Raw genomic sequence first — 14,002 nt, 5'->3', positions numbered from 1 at the left:
TCAAGGGGCTTACTATTGGGAGGAGACAAGGCAAATCAACAAGCAATAATACTAGATGGAACAGCATGTACTACAGGGCCCTAGAATACAGACTAGAACCCTGCATGTTCTTAAAGCAAGGGATGGTAAATAAGAGTCCCACAGAAAGTGATGTTTATAGTAATAGCTGTAAGATGAACAGGAGTTAGGCAGGGTGTCACATGGAAAGAGTATAGAACGAGTTATATCGATGAGCTAGTTTGAGTGTTTCTTTGCTCTTGCAAGAATAGTGTTTACACAGAGTGAAAACATATTTTGTTTCTTAACTAAAGAAAATGTAGCTGGGGAGAAATTATGTAAATTAATATTGTTCTTAATTTTCTCAAATGTATGTGTGTAAAGAAATGTGCGTGGCAGAAAAAGGCATGCGTATAAATGTGTTCAACAGATTTTCATATAGCCGTGTAATATCTCAATCATTTACCTTTCTTTACTGTGCATGTATTGTGTTACGTTTTGAGTCTAACCAAGACACTTTAAGCCATAAATCAGACATAGCTTAATCAACAGAATCTTGGCTTAACTAGGGATTTGCAGTTCAATAGACTGTTCTAAATTATAGTACAACAGCACAAATGTAATGATTCTATAAAAAAAAAAATTAAGGGCATTTTTAATGGCCAGTTGATAGACGTTTCAGTTGACTCACTGAAGAAACAGCCTGGAGGTTTACAATCTCTAAATAATCACTGTTGATCTTTATTTTCTGTTTTCTGTAAAATGATCATGGGAACTGTATTTTCACGTACATTCTTTAGAAAAGCTCAGATACTTCACCTGCATTATATAAATGTTAATAGTCAGTAACTTTCATACCAGCTAGAGAAACTTTTTAAGAATGACTTTCTCAAGGTCACAGAGCAAATCTCTGGTGAGACAGGAATGGAATTCATGACCTTTGACTGCCAGAAGTTTTCTACCCACACGCGGAAATTCCTTCTCCATAAGTGTAATTTATATGCTCACTTTGAGAGGCTGGAAAGTTCATCCCTTGTAGGGATGTGGGGGATGGAGAGGGAGTGGTTTCCCTGTCAAATCACACCACACTGGTGTGGTACTTGCCACACCAGTACTTTCTAGTTTTACAAAGTGATTTGTACCCACACTATCTCCTTTCACCCTCATCACAACCCTGTAAGATGCATGTTATTTTTCCCATTTTCTAGACTCAGAGAGGTTAAGAATTGTGACCAAGGTCATTCAGAGTTAGTAAGCAAAAGCCCCTGACTCAAACTGTAATATCTCTGCCACTTAAATCAGTCCAGATAACAGGATATATGGACTTAGTAGACAGCGGATTGTGAAATGAATAAATGTTTTCTTCAGAGTTATTTATTTCGTTTTTTACAATCCTTCCTCTTGGTTGTCACTTAGTTTTGTTGGTTTGTTTTCTTTGGGGCAGGGTTGTTTTCATGCTGTAAGTTTGCTTGCTAAACTCAAAACCAAGTGAGAATAATATTACTAAACATAGGCTTTGAAAAAACAAACTTGGAGTGTTTTCCCTCTTTTTTAGGCAAGGGGGGAGGGGGCTTTTTACCATAATTCTTGGTCTTACTGTATGTGGCATGGGGGAGGGGTGGTATATATACCAACACAGAAAGAGAATATAAAAACTCACATTCATAAATATAAATACTATATATGTATACACACATGTATATACATAAAATAGCAAATACACACACATGTATAATTACACATATACAACTTGCCAGGGATTATTCGGAAAACCCCTAAGTGTGGTGAATGTAGCACTGGGGACACATTTCCTGGCTATCCAGGCCAGTCAGCTGTAATAGGGGCAGCTTCCATCACCTCTGATGGGACTGGGAAAACTATCCCAAAGCTCTGCAGTTGTTTCTCACCTTCCATACACGAGTGCAGCGGCAATGGCTTCCTGCTACACCATCTGTACCGAAAGAGCGATACTGTTTGGACCAGTCCAATTATGCTAATATTAAAAAACACAGACCAGGGTGCCTGGGTGGCTCAGTTGGTTAAGTGACTGCCTTCAGCTCGGGTCATGATCCTGGAGTCCCGGGATCGAGTCCCGCATCGGGCTCCCTGCTCGGCGGGGAGTCTGCTTCTCCCTCTGACCTTCCCCCTCTCGTGTGCTCTCTCTTTCTCGCTCTCTCAAATAAATAAATAAATAAAATAAAATAAAATAAAATAAAATAAAATAAAATAAAATAAAATAAAAACACAGACCATGAAATCAGCAGCAGAAGAGAAGCAGGACTTTAAGTTGAAAAAAAAAGACAGGAAGAAAGACCGTACAAGAGCAGAATTCTTTGGGTGAATATCCTGTAATCTACTGCCAGACCAAAACAAATTTTTATGGAGCGACAGGACTACTCAAGTAGCCACTTTTATGACAATAAACACCCAAACCAAAAAATCCTTTTGTAACATAATTACTGAGAATATATAGAGAAAGCAACCATTTAATCCACAGCATGTGTTCTTCACCACAAGAACTCAAAAGCTGACATCAGATGGGGTGTGGCTGGTCTAGGCCCTGAAAATGAATTCTGGCCTGTTGAAGTCAGACAGTTCTCTGGACGAGTTTGGGATCTAGAAACACAGCAGATCTCACGGAGCCTAAGGCTGTTGACCTCCTGGGCACAGGGCAAGGCCCATCTGTTTACTTGCATTTTGATTCTGGGAGCTGTGGTTGTGGTGGATGAGTTAAGGCTGTGGTTTATAGGGTGTTTCCAGGGATTTAATTTTAATATTTTTCCCCTTATATTTTGTACGTACTTAAGACTGAGAGCTGTGCGTAATTTGTAGGCTGAAAAATAAATATAAAATTTAAAACAAAATAAACAGACACTGGGCAAAAATACAGATATTTCCACTCTACTGGCATAAGGTATTTTCAAAATGTAAATGATAAAGGTAAGCAACTACAACCCATTTTAGGAATTACTTATAAAAACGAAAACTGTTTTCTACAAAGAAAAAGACAATCATGGGTGTCGATTCTAAATAAAGCAGTGTAGGGTTTTTTAGCTCTTGTTCATTAATCAACATGGAAGCACAAGTGGGGAGACTTCCTTATCCAAAAAAAAAAAGAATAACTTTTCAAATGAGTTTATGCCCTCTAGTATTGTAGAATACAACTGTGTTGCGTTACGTTAATACACAAATCACCAACAGTTGCATTTATGAAGTTAACACTCTAAGAAGATTGTTTCTCTTACAATATAAAGAAAACCCTTTAGCACCCCCAATTTAATGTGATTGTACCAATGAAATTCACATAAATATGAAATTCCACACTTTCCATTTCATGCCATGGTAAAAACATCCAGGGCCTTTATATGTTCAACTATTTAACAATATCACCTCACTGATAAGGTTACTCAATACTCTAGATTAACCAACACTGGCTCGAGTTCAAAATGCCCTCAGTGTAGGCCTAAAGGCCTAAGCACTTGTGTCCTCTTTGCAGAAAGGAAAAACAACAAACAAACAAACAAAAACAAAAAACCCCACCTATATTTAAGACCAAATTATTTCATTAAGCTGATAACAGCCTGCTTCATGATATAACATTTAAAACTCAGTCTGTTAAAGTGCTTGTTTACTTTTCACAGGAGGTGGGGAAGTAATCCCCAAGGAACATATATATTTTTAAATGACCAGAACACTATTGCTGTTATATGCCTGATGCACACTCTTCGAAATGAATGAACGTCAAGCATCCTGACTTGTTTTTCCCTTGGCCTGGGGAGAGTGAGCGCACTAGTGTTTGCAGTCCCTTCCCTTTCTGTACACACATAGGCTGCAGCTGTAGTAAACAACCACCAGCCAAGAGTTGCTAAGGTCAAGGTCTCAAATGCTACAGCAGGACCAGTTTTCTCCCAAATGACATTTGGTTACTGAAAAAGAACTTTCTGGAGAAAAAAATACTAAGGGCTCATTGGCACATCAATTTTCATTCAATAAATAGTAAGACAAAGCATTCCAAAATAAACTTTATCTGAAGAAAGTTTCTTTTAAATATGCATTACTAAGTAATAAATAACTGAAGCAACTCAAAAATAAACAGAAACCCCTCAAGAATGACAAACCTGACAAAACTAACAAAACTGTATTACTCTCCCACTTTTAATTCATTAATTAAAACTTCCAAATTTTACCAGCCTTCGTATATTTCATAATAGCTATGAATTACATGGTAGACTAATAAACCTCTCTCCTAAATACATTACAAACGTCTGCCAATACTTCTATGCTCTAATTGCTCTCTCCCCAACCCAAAGCAGCTTACCAGACTCAAGCTAGTCTTCACATTGACCAGGCTGCAGCAAGAGATACAACTTACGCAACTGAAATGTTTGTCCTTCAACATCCCATGTCTACTAAGCTTCCACAGTTAAACATTTTCTAGCCTGGAAGTATACCCCTTTATCACAACCAATTTCTATGTGGTTTTTAAAAATGTAAACAACATGTGAATGAGGTCTACAAACAGCACAACCAAGCTCTTGGGGGGTGTCGCTGTCTTTATTAAATGCCAATTCCAAAGAGCATTTCTTAGATGATGGAATACACCCAACTCTTCAAAGTGACCGCTCCTATTCCCATCACGAGGTGCGCCCTGTTAAAAGCCACCAAATTTATTTCAAAGCATTTATTTATCTAAACAACTCTATCCTCCAGTAAGAAAAGGGCCTGGAGGCGTCTCGGTGGATTTGCAGAATGACGTTATTTGATTGACAGATGTCTACTGAAGCCACTGGATGCACATGCACTAAATGTAAATAGACCTGTTCACCTCCCCAGTGTTACTGAGAAACAGAGAATATTAAAGCTGATTTAAAATAAAATATCTGAGTGCTCGGCGGAGAATTCTATTAGCCAGTGGAATTGCTTAAAACAATCCATACAGAACGATACTTAAACCATCTGTACAGTTAAATTGGAGAGCTGACAATATTAACCATACAAACTGTTTATCCAGATTACACATTCCGTTGTACTAATACTCTTTAACTCAACACAGTCAGTTTTTATCAGCTGAATTAAGGGTATTACTATTAAAGTATGCAAAACTCGAAGCGCAGGGTGAAGGGGGTTGGGAAGCTGCAGGGCATATAACAAAGGAATTGGTACTTTTTCCAAGCGTCTGCCTCAAATGCACTTCGAAACAGAACTGTTGAGTGCACCCCACCCTTTTCCCCAAAGATAAAAGTTTTCAAAGTTCTAATAGGCAGTTCTCTACCCAACAAAAGCAGGATTGATTCTCCCCGTAGGGGAGCATCTAACATGAACACCAACTAATGTCGCGGAGGTCAAGTCCGAGTCCCGGGAGCGAGCTTCTAAGGCAAGAAGTGGCTCCCAGGCCGGCTCCGCGGGCTTCCCGGTTCGAGGGGACGTGCAAAGTTGCCCCTTGTCAACTCCGGCCGGCTCCCCCGTAATTGAAAATAACAGCCACGGGCCAGCCCCTGGCTACTTCCATGGACCAGGCACTGTAGCAAGTGACAGTTACACATCATTACGACCAGAGACAATAATGAATGTAGCACCAGGACCACTATTCATGCCAGCAGTGTCATCTCCGCCTTAACCCCTTCCCCTCCACTTTCTCCAGTGCACACCCACAGCCCACACAGCCCCGGTGCGGCAGCTATTCACCGAACTCGCTCTATTCCTGGGGGCAAACTACTTCCACACCCCCCCCCCCCGCCCCAGTTCAGCCCTGGTGTTTTATTTCTCATCCTTGGCAACTGTCAGGCAAACACTGCAACCAACAATTCCACTAGAGGTAGAAAAAACATTTGCTTAATTCATGGTACTTGATAAGTTTTTTTAAAAAAAAGAATCTGGGGGTGGGGGGGATAGACCTTCTTTCTTCTCCACATATCCGACCGACGCTACTTGCTTTGCAATAGCATCGCCCTCCCTCGGCCCCCCTCCCGCTTCCCAACACTTTCCCCCTTTAAGAACACAGACCAACCAAAATGATTTAACTTGAGCAGATGACAGAAGGAAAATAAAACATGTTAAGAGAATACGGTCTGATTTGGAATGGCAAAAAAAAAAAAAAAGGAGGGGGTTGTTTATTTTGATAAGAAACGGAATCGGCACAGACCTGAACAGAAGCTGCAGAGCAGGAGAAATTGTTTTCTTTCCCTCACACAGAGTCCCCCTCTCTCTCCCTTTCTCTCTCTCGCACACACACGCGCGCGCACACACTCACTCTCGCACACACACGGCGTCACCCGCGCACACTCACACGCACACTCGCACACGCACAGGCAGAGCCTCTCAGCTGCTCTCTGCAGTTCTCAGGAAATGAATGGGGGGCAACCCAGGGAACTGTTGTACTTGCAAATGACTTACCCGGATCACATGATGCGCTAAATGTAGGGTGGGCCGGTGGGTGGAGGCTGCCGAGACGCGAGCCCCGGTCTAGCGTGGGGAGCCTCGCCAGGCCCGCATCGAATTACCCCGGGGCCCAGCCGAGGGGGTTGCAAGACGCCGCTTCTCCTCCCTTGCAGCCCGCAGCTCAGGAAACCGGAGAGGCGCGGGGGGTGGGGTGGGGTGGGGTGAGGTGAGGTGGGGGGGTGAAAACACCAAACCCCCAAACAAAAGAGCTCCGGGTCCTCCTCCCCAGAAACAAAGCCCCGCCGCTGCGGGCGAGCCCCGGGGTGGGGCCGAGGGCGGGGGCGGCGGCGGGGAGGGGCTCGCTCAGCAGGCGCTAAGTCGCTTTATTGCCATAAAATGGGGCCCCCGAGCCGCTCCGCCCGAGGATTAGGAGGCGGGCTCAGAGTGTGATGGTTGAAATCCCCTGTGGGAAACTAACCCCTCCCCGCTCGCAGAGGTAGAAGGCAACACCCACTGCCCGGCCCTCGCCTCGCCGCCCGGGCCGCCGGGCTGGGGGGTGGGTCCGCGGAGCCTCCACCCCGCCCCACCCCGCCCCACCCCTGCCCCCGCCCCCCGGCCTCCGGCCTCGGCCGAGCTTCCCTTTCACCTGCACCACCTTGCTGCGGTACCCAAAATAACCTACACATGGCCAACGGAGCTTTGGGAGCCGCCGGCCGAGGGGGGCCCGCGGGGCCTCGCGGCGGGTGGAACCCCCGGATTGCAACTCGCCAGGCGAGGACTCGCGCTGAGACGCGAGAAAGTCCCCTCTTTTGTGTCAGAGCGCGCAAGGCAGCCTTAGGAAGAGAATTCGGTGGCAAATCGAGCGCGGAGCCCGCTCGGCCCCCCGCCCCCTCCCCGCTCCGGCCCGGGTGGGGGCGTGCAGGGAGGGGGCCGGGCGCCCGAGCCGTCCCCGCAGCTCACCCGCCGGCTAACTTGGAAAGGTGTGGGCGGAGCCGGCTCCAGCGGCCGGCCGAGGCTGCGGGCACGGCGGCGCGGTGGCTCCCGGGGACCGCCCCCGGGCGCCGGGCATCGCCCGGGTCGGGCAACAATGGGGTCCGGGCAGGGGCAGTCCGGGCGGGCGGTGCCCTCGATGCTGGGGTGCGCGCGGGGGTGGGGCGGGCGGAGGGCTGGGCGAGGAAGGAAGAGGGAATCATTGTTTGGGTTCGGGAGCGGCGCACGTTGCGGGCGAAGCGGGGGCGTCCTCCCTCCCGGTGCTTCACCTTGGGATGGATGGGGGCGGGGGGAGACGCATGCCTCGCTTAGGAAGCCCGGCAGAAGGGGCGCCTGTCCTCGTTAGTTATTCGGGAAAGCAGGCGAACTTGCAGGAGCGGAAGGAAGCTGGAGTTGCAGACCCCTGCCGAGGCCCCGAGGGCTGTGGGGGTCGCGGTGTAGGGGAGTCCAGCCCCCGGCCCTGTGCCCCAGTAGGGAGGCACGAGAAGCGGGCGGCCGGGAGCTGAGTCCTGGCGGCCCCTCCCGCCCCGCCCCCGCGCCCGGGGGAGCGGATCCGCGGGATTCTGGGGCGGGAGAGAGGAGGCAGCGGCGGGGCGCCCGTTCCCGCCGCGGCTCGGAGGGCGCGAGGTCAGCGCCGCGCCGGAGGGTCGGCGGGGGCGGGGAGGAGACCGGGCGGAAGCGGACGAGCGGGGGTTGGGGAGGGGGGGGCTGGCCGGGCGCGGCGGTCCGCGGTGGAGATGCGAGCGCCACTTTTCTTGCAAACCTAGGTGAGCGCGCTGGGGCTCCCGGGCCCGCGGACACCCCTGCGCGGTGTCCCTGAGCCCGCCCGGCGCGGGAAACCGCCCCGGCAGTGGGAAGGCTGCGAAGGGGAAGTTTATGTTAGGAGAGCAAGATTTGCTGTAATGTGGCGTGAAGTGGGGTGGGAAGAGAAACAAGGGAGAGGCCGAGAAACAGGAAATGAGAGCAAAGGAACGACTTCTAGCCAGGAAAAGCCGTGTTCTACATTTTGTGTGGCATTTTCCAAACATTTCTAAAGGCCGAGTGTGCGTTATTAATGAAAACAAAGGCAGTGTACCGCCTGGTGCGGTCTCTGCCACCTGCCACAATCTGTACGTGAGGAATGATGTGAAAGGTGGTCCAGCCTGGACGATGAGTCCACAGCCCACTTCTAATCCTCACAGGATGAGTCAGTGGGCCTGCATCTTAGACATAAAACAAGATTGAGAGGAGGGCTCTGCCCTGTTCTCGGGGTTCCGAAGAAGAACAAATGGGATAAGTGTGACAGCGTCTGAAAATTGCAGACCACTCCTTAAGCAAAGTCATCTTAGAAGACGAAAGGTGTGAGAGCAGGAAGGCGAGGGATGCCCACATCTTAAGACGTGAGTGCGGCAGGAATCAGGAACCCCGAAGGAAAATGGGACCTGGAGGCGGAGGGGCCGTTGCAGGGTGGGGTCTCTATTTGGGGAAGCGGCTCCGGACCCCACCCCCTGGCCTGATCACGGTAAACAGCCCCTTAACACTGCACTACGTCTGGATGAAACATGAAAAGACACGTTTGAAAAATGGTAAAATATCAACAAATGCACAGTGTTTAAACGAAAAACTTGCCTCTACTAGAAGCACTGTGAAGTTTCCCTCTGGGTGGGGCAGGGAGTGAAGGAAGTGAGTTTAACCGTAAGAGTGAAGGATGCTGTAAGAAATTATGTCATCGTGGCAGTTCTTGTACTAACAGCTCTTTCTCAGAGCTGAGTGGCGGGCTGACCATAAATATGCTCTGTAGCAAGTGCTTTTCTGCACGTGGAAAAGCATTCCAAGCTGCACTCCCTTCCTTTGGCAACAGCCACAGGCATGTTAATAGAATGACAAAAGATAGAAAAAGTACAAGACTCCATTCCAGAGAGAGAAGGAAATTAGGGGAAGGTCAAGGTTAATATCCAGAATCTGGGTAATGCGGTTAAAAGAAGGGAATACAACATATATTAGGGGAAAAAATACTTGCAGATTGTTTTAATTGTTGACAGATAAAGAATAGAAATGTTCGAGTAAGGCAACTCCCCAGATCTAGAGGAAAGGGAGAAAGAAGAAAGATACAGGCTTAAAGGCAGAATCACTTCGTTGTATAAGCTGGGGATGGGTGGGGAAGAGCAAATCCAAAAAATAAAGAAGGTGGTTATCATTGGGAGTTAGGATACTGGAGTTAATTATGTGTGTGTCTGTACATACATTTGTGTACAGGCATACATTTCCGATTCAGTTCATATAATTCATTCCCTGTATAGACGTTAGCGTTAAAGTGTGAACAGAAGGGAGAAAGGTAGAAAAATAGTACACATAGCCTAGTAAGAATATGTGCATATATTTACATTTTGTCCCTTACCCTCTACTTCCATGTGTGTGCAGGGATATGAAAAGTCAGAAAATGTAAACATGGCAAAATTATTTCACCAGGAATGTGTGTAATTCTGACCGTATAAAATAATGTTTTGAAATTACAGAATCATAAAATTTCAGTGTTGAAAGTATCTTTCAAATCCCATCCTTTATGGTACCTCAATTCTGGGTTTTTTGTTTGTTCGGTTTTTTTTTAAGGATTTTATTTATTTATTTGACAGAGAGACACAGCAAGAGAGGGAACACAAGCAGGGGGGGGAGTGGGAGAGGGAGAAGCAGGCTTCCTGCCAAGCAGGGAGCCCTATCCCAGGACTCTGGGATCATGACCTGAGCTGAAGGCAGATGCTTAACAACTGAGCCACCCAGGCGCCCCTCAATTCTGTTTAAAACCCAGATGATTTTGGTCAAAGATGACTTATTTTCTTAAATTCATATACTTCTTTTACTTAGTCTTCATTATTGCAAATACCAAAAGATGAATGGATTAACAAGGCGGCTAGAGGTTGGTATTCTGAGTTTCTTAAAGTTGGTATTCTTTTACCTAACATCTTGTCCCAGAAAAGAGAAGAACATACACAACCACCCCCAATGCAAATAATGTATCTCATTCAATGTAAATGATAAGGCAGAACTTAAAGCTAGAGATTTTAAGTTGTTAATGTAAAAATAAATGTTACCTGCCTGCAAACTTTTTGTCAGATCTTCTCACTTTTACTTCACCAGTGGTAATATTCTGAAAAATTAGTGTCAATGATAGAAAAATCTTTTACAGTATTAAGAGTATTATTTGTACCACACCCTGATTTCTCTAAGGTAAAGACTCTCTTCAGTATCTGTGTATATTTAAAGTTCTTAAGCCTTTGGATTAGTGATGCCAAAGATTGCATGGATGATTTAACACTAATATAATTTCAGGCGGGGATGGGGGAAAATTGAGTTCATTTTCAGAAGTAAAAGCTGTGTTGAAAGATTAGACTTGACTCAAAGTGAAAATAAAAGTGATTTCCAAAGCTTTAAATAAATCTTAAACTATAGTCTTGATTTTTCCGAGGGTCAGAAGTGAATGTGTATGTTAGGTTTCGATGCCCATTTTTTTCACGTGTCATATTTTGGCAATAATATTCAGCAAAGGGAATTTTCCTATTTGAGTTTGAGAAAGGCATGTAAAAAGCCTTACTAGGAATTCAAACAGCTGGTGATATTATGTGATTACATGGTAAACAACATGTTTTGATTTGAGTGAGGAGCTGTCTGGAAATTAGAGGAAAATGACATTTTATAACTTTGTTTTGTTGCAATCAATACAGTTTTTGGTCCTTCTAGCTTAAATATCTTTATTGCACCCTCAGACGTATCTCTTCCAAGCTCCTGCATAGTCATTTCTAGTCAAGTCTCCGGCAACGTCTCTACTACGACATCCCTCCCCATCCTGCAGCTCTGAACCTCTGGCCTCTTTCCCTCAGATCCATTCCACCCACCTCCAGCAAAGCCTTAATTATAGCATACCTACATTTAAAAACCCAAAGTGACACAAATTAGTGTCAATACAATAACCATGACATTTAAGGGCCCCACTTAGATTTTCATATATTTCAGACTTCTAACCCAGGTGGACACCTTGCCATGCCCCATCCATCCTAGCTGCCTTTAGTAGATGGTTCACCGCGCTCTCTGCCCCATTATCTCTGTGGAATCTTCCCAAAATGATTCCATGCCGCCCCACACACAGATATACATATCCCATCCCCTCACCACAAAATTATCTTTCCCTTCTTGGGGCTTCTTTTAATGTAATGGAAAGAGTACCTTTCTGATTCTCCATTTTTTCCACCCATCTAAATGATATTTACCGTACTTTGAAGGATAAACATTTATTGGGTCCTTTCTTGGGCCAGTATGAGATACACAACATGAGAAACATTGGCTCAAGTAGGCATCCAGCAAGTGCCAATTCCCTCACTTATTCTTAAGGTACTTATATCTTTCTGCTTTCATTAAATATTGTTGGCTCCCCTAGACAGGTAACCCATTTGAGAACTGAAGCTGCACCTTAACCATTTTTTTTTTTTAGCCTTCCTTTTACCCCTCACACTATTTTGTACATAGTAGGTGATTAGTGAAATTCTTGTTGAGCCAATTAAAATAATATACAAAATTCGAGTGACATATGTTAAAACACAATATAGTTGAAAACCTGAGTTTCCATTTGGGTGCATATATTGAAAACAACAAGCAAAACTGAAATGTGTTGATAAACACTTTTTGAACATGGATTCTGGCAACTTTCTTTTAACTTAGAAGTTTTTACATACAGAAATGTATCAGATTTGGAGCATATTTACCTAATTTCGTTGTCCCTATCATATTTAATCATTTAAAAATTATCCAATCAATTATACTACTTTTCATTCTTTAAGTAGAATTGGATTAAGTAAAAATTTAATTTTTCATAACCAGAGGGAAATTCATAGCAAACTTGTTTTTAAAAATGGCACTTTGCAAGTTTTTAGATTGCAAATGTTGGAGATATAATGTAATAAACAGATAATTTGCATTTTTAAATATAACAAATTGTGGCATTATCAGATTTGAACTATAGCTATCCTTGCCTTTTTTATTTTTATAATTAGAAACTGTGCCCCCATGGAAATAATTTAATTCAGTTAAAGTATACATAGTTTACAGAATACCACTTTAATTTCATGCTATATATAAGACACTAGCCTCGGTACTATAAGCAGATGAAGATGAGCTTAGATAAAAGTAATGAATAACTATAATGTAAAATACAATTACAATACTCTGGATAAAGTTATATCTGTTAGGAAACATTAAGAAGACTGTGGAGAGGGGCGCCTGGGTGGCTCGGTCGTTAAGTGTCTGCCTTCAGCTCAGGTCATGATCCCCGGGTCCTGGGATCGAGCCCCGCATCCGGCTCCCTCCTCTGCAGGGAGCCTGCTTCTCCCTCTCCCACTCCCCCTGCTTGTGTTCCCTCTCTTGCTGTGTCTCGCTCTGTCAAATAAAAAATCTTAAAAAAAAAAAAAAAAGACTGTGGAGAAAGACTTTGTGGAGGTTAAAAATTTCTTCAAAAGATATTTTTATTTTTTAATATGAACTATGTCATGTGTGTAAAGTAATATATAACATATATATGTTAAGGCAGGTTCCTGTGGCCTCTTCCTAACTTAAGTAATTGAATATTTCCAATACTTGAAGCTGCCCTGTGGTCATCCCAGTCACATCCCTCACCTATCCTCACAGGAGTAACTACCATCTTTTCTGACTTGGGGTTCATTACTTTATTGCAATTTTTTATGATTTTTTTTTATTTTGCTATAAAGTCGTCATAATCATTATTTTCCCTAGGAGCGAATTGCCATTATTTATTTAACTTATCCCCACCACATGAGAATTTTCTCCAAATTTTTGCAGTTGTACTTAGATTGCAGTGACTATCTTGGTTTATTTCTTTTAAAAAAATTTGTTTAGATAGTCTTCTCTAAGTTGTTACCAAAACAAAGATTATGAATTTGTTTTTACTGTTCTAGAAACATACTGCCAGATTATTTTTCAAAATTATTCTACCAACTTAACCATGACCACATCATATATGAGAGTACCATTTTCCCTGTGTTCTGGCTAACTGGGTGGTGTTCTGTTTAGTTGGGTACTTTGAAATAATAAATTAATAAATTAATAAATTAATTAATTTTAAAAAACATTAAATTAGCAAACAGAAATGGCTTGACTTTGAATTCTTGGGTAAGTAGGAACCGAACTCTAGGACTGGGTGACATGGGTGGGTAGAAAGCTTGGGCTGGGTGAAACCGCTCTTGCCACAGCTTGCCTGGGAAGATGAGGGTCTGGCTACTATAGGAGACGAACGTGGCAACAGCTGCAAAAGACATTACAAATTCAGACTAAAATTCAACAACCTGTTATTTTGGGAAAGGGGTGCAAGGGAAAGCAAATAGGAAATGCTTTCTCATTTCAAGTCTCGGTAAGAAGAGAAAAGAAGGGTCTGAAGAGGAGGAAATTCAGGAGTACTGGCGTGTTTACAGTTCTGATAAACGTGGAAGTCATGTAAATTGATCATTCTATCAAATTGGAAGATAAAATAGCTGATAGAAAAGAATAGAGAGAAAAAAGTTAAAACTTAGACACTTGGGAATAAAAGAACATGAAAGGAAAATATAGAGGAAGGGGGAAGGAATGGAGGGGAGAAGATCACCACTGATTTAGTATT

At 43.9% G+C, this 14,002-nt stretch overlaps 1 protein-coding gene across 2 annotated transcripts in view; it reads right to left on the bottom strand.

The window, feature by feature from the left end:
• The window catches only part of KLF12 (Kruppel like factor 12), a 420,428-nt gene extending 413,978 nt beyond the window's left edge, over positions 1 to 6,450 (bottom strand). Inside the window, exon 1 of one of the 2 annotated variants that reach the window (XM_021697868.2) lies at positions 6,391 to 6,450. The gene's annotated coding sequence lies outside the window, so the exon portion shown is untranslated. The other variant, XM_021697869.2, reaches the window with a different exon arrangement.
• Positions 6,451 to 14,002: the final 7,552 nt, after the last annotated feature.

This window comes from Neomonachus schauinslandi, chromosome 3, assembly GCF_002201575.2.
Source record: "Neomonachus schauinslandi chromosome 3, ASM220157v2, whole genome shotgun sequence".
NCBI lineage: Eukaryota > Metazoa > Chordata > Mammalia > Carnivora > Phocidae > Neomonachus > Neomonachus schauinslandi.
Note: the sequence above shows the minus strand (reverse complement) of the source record. Positions and strands in the feature narration are given on the sequence as shown.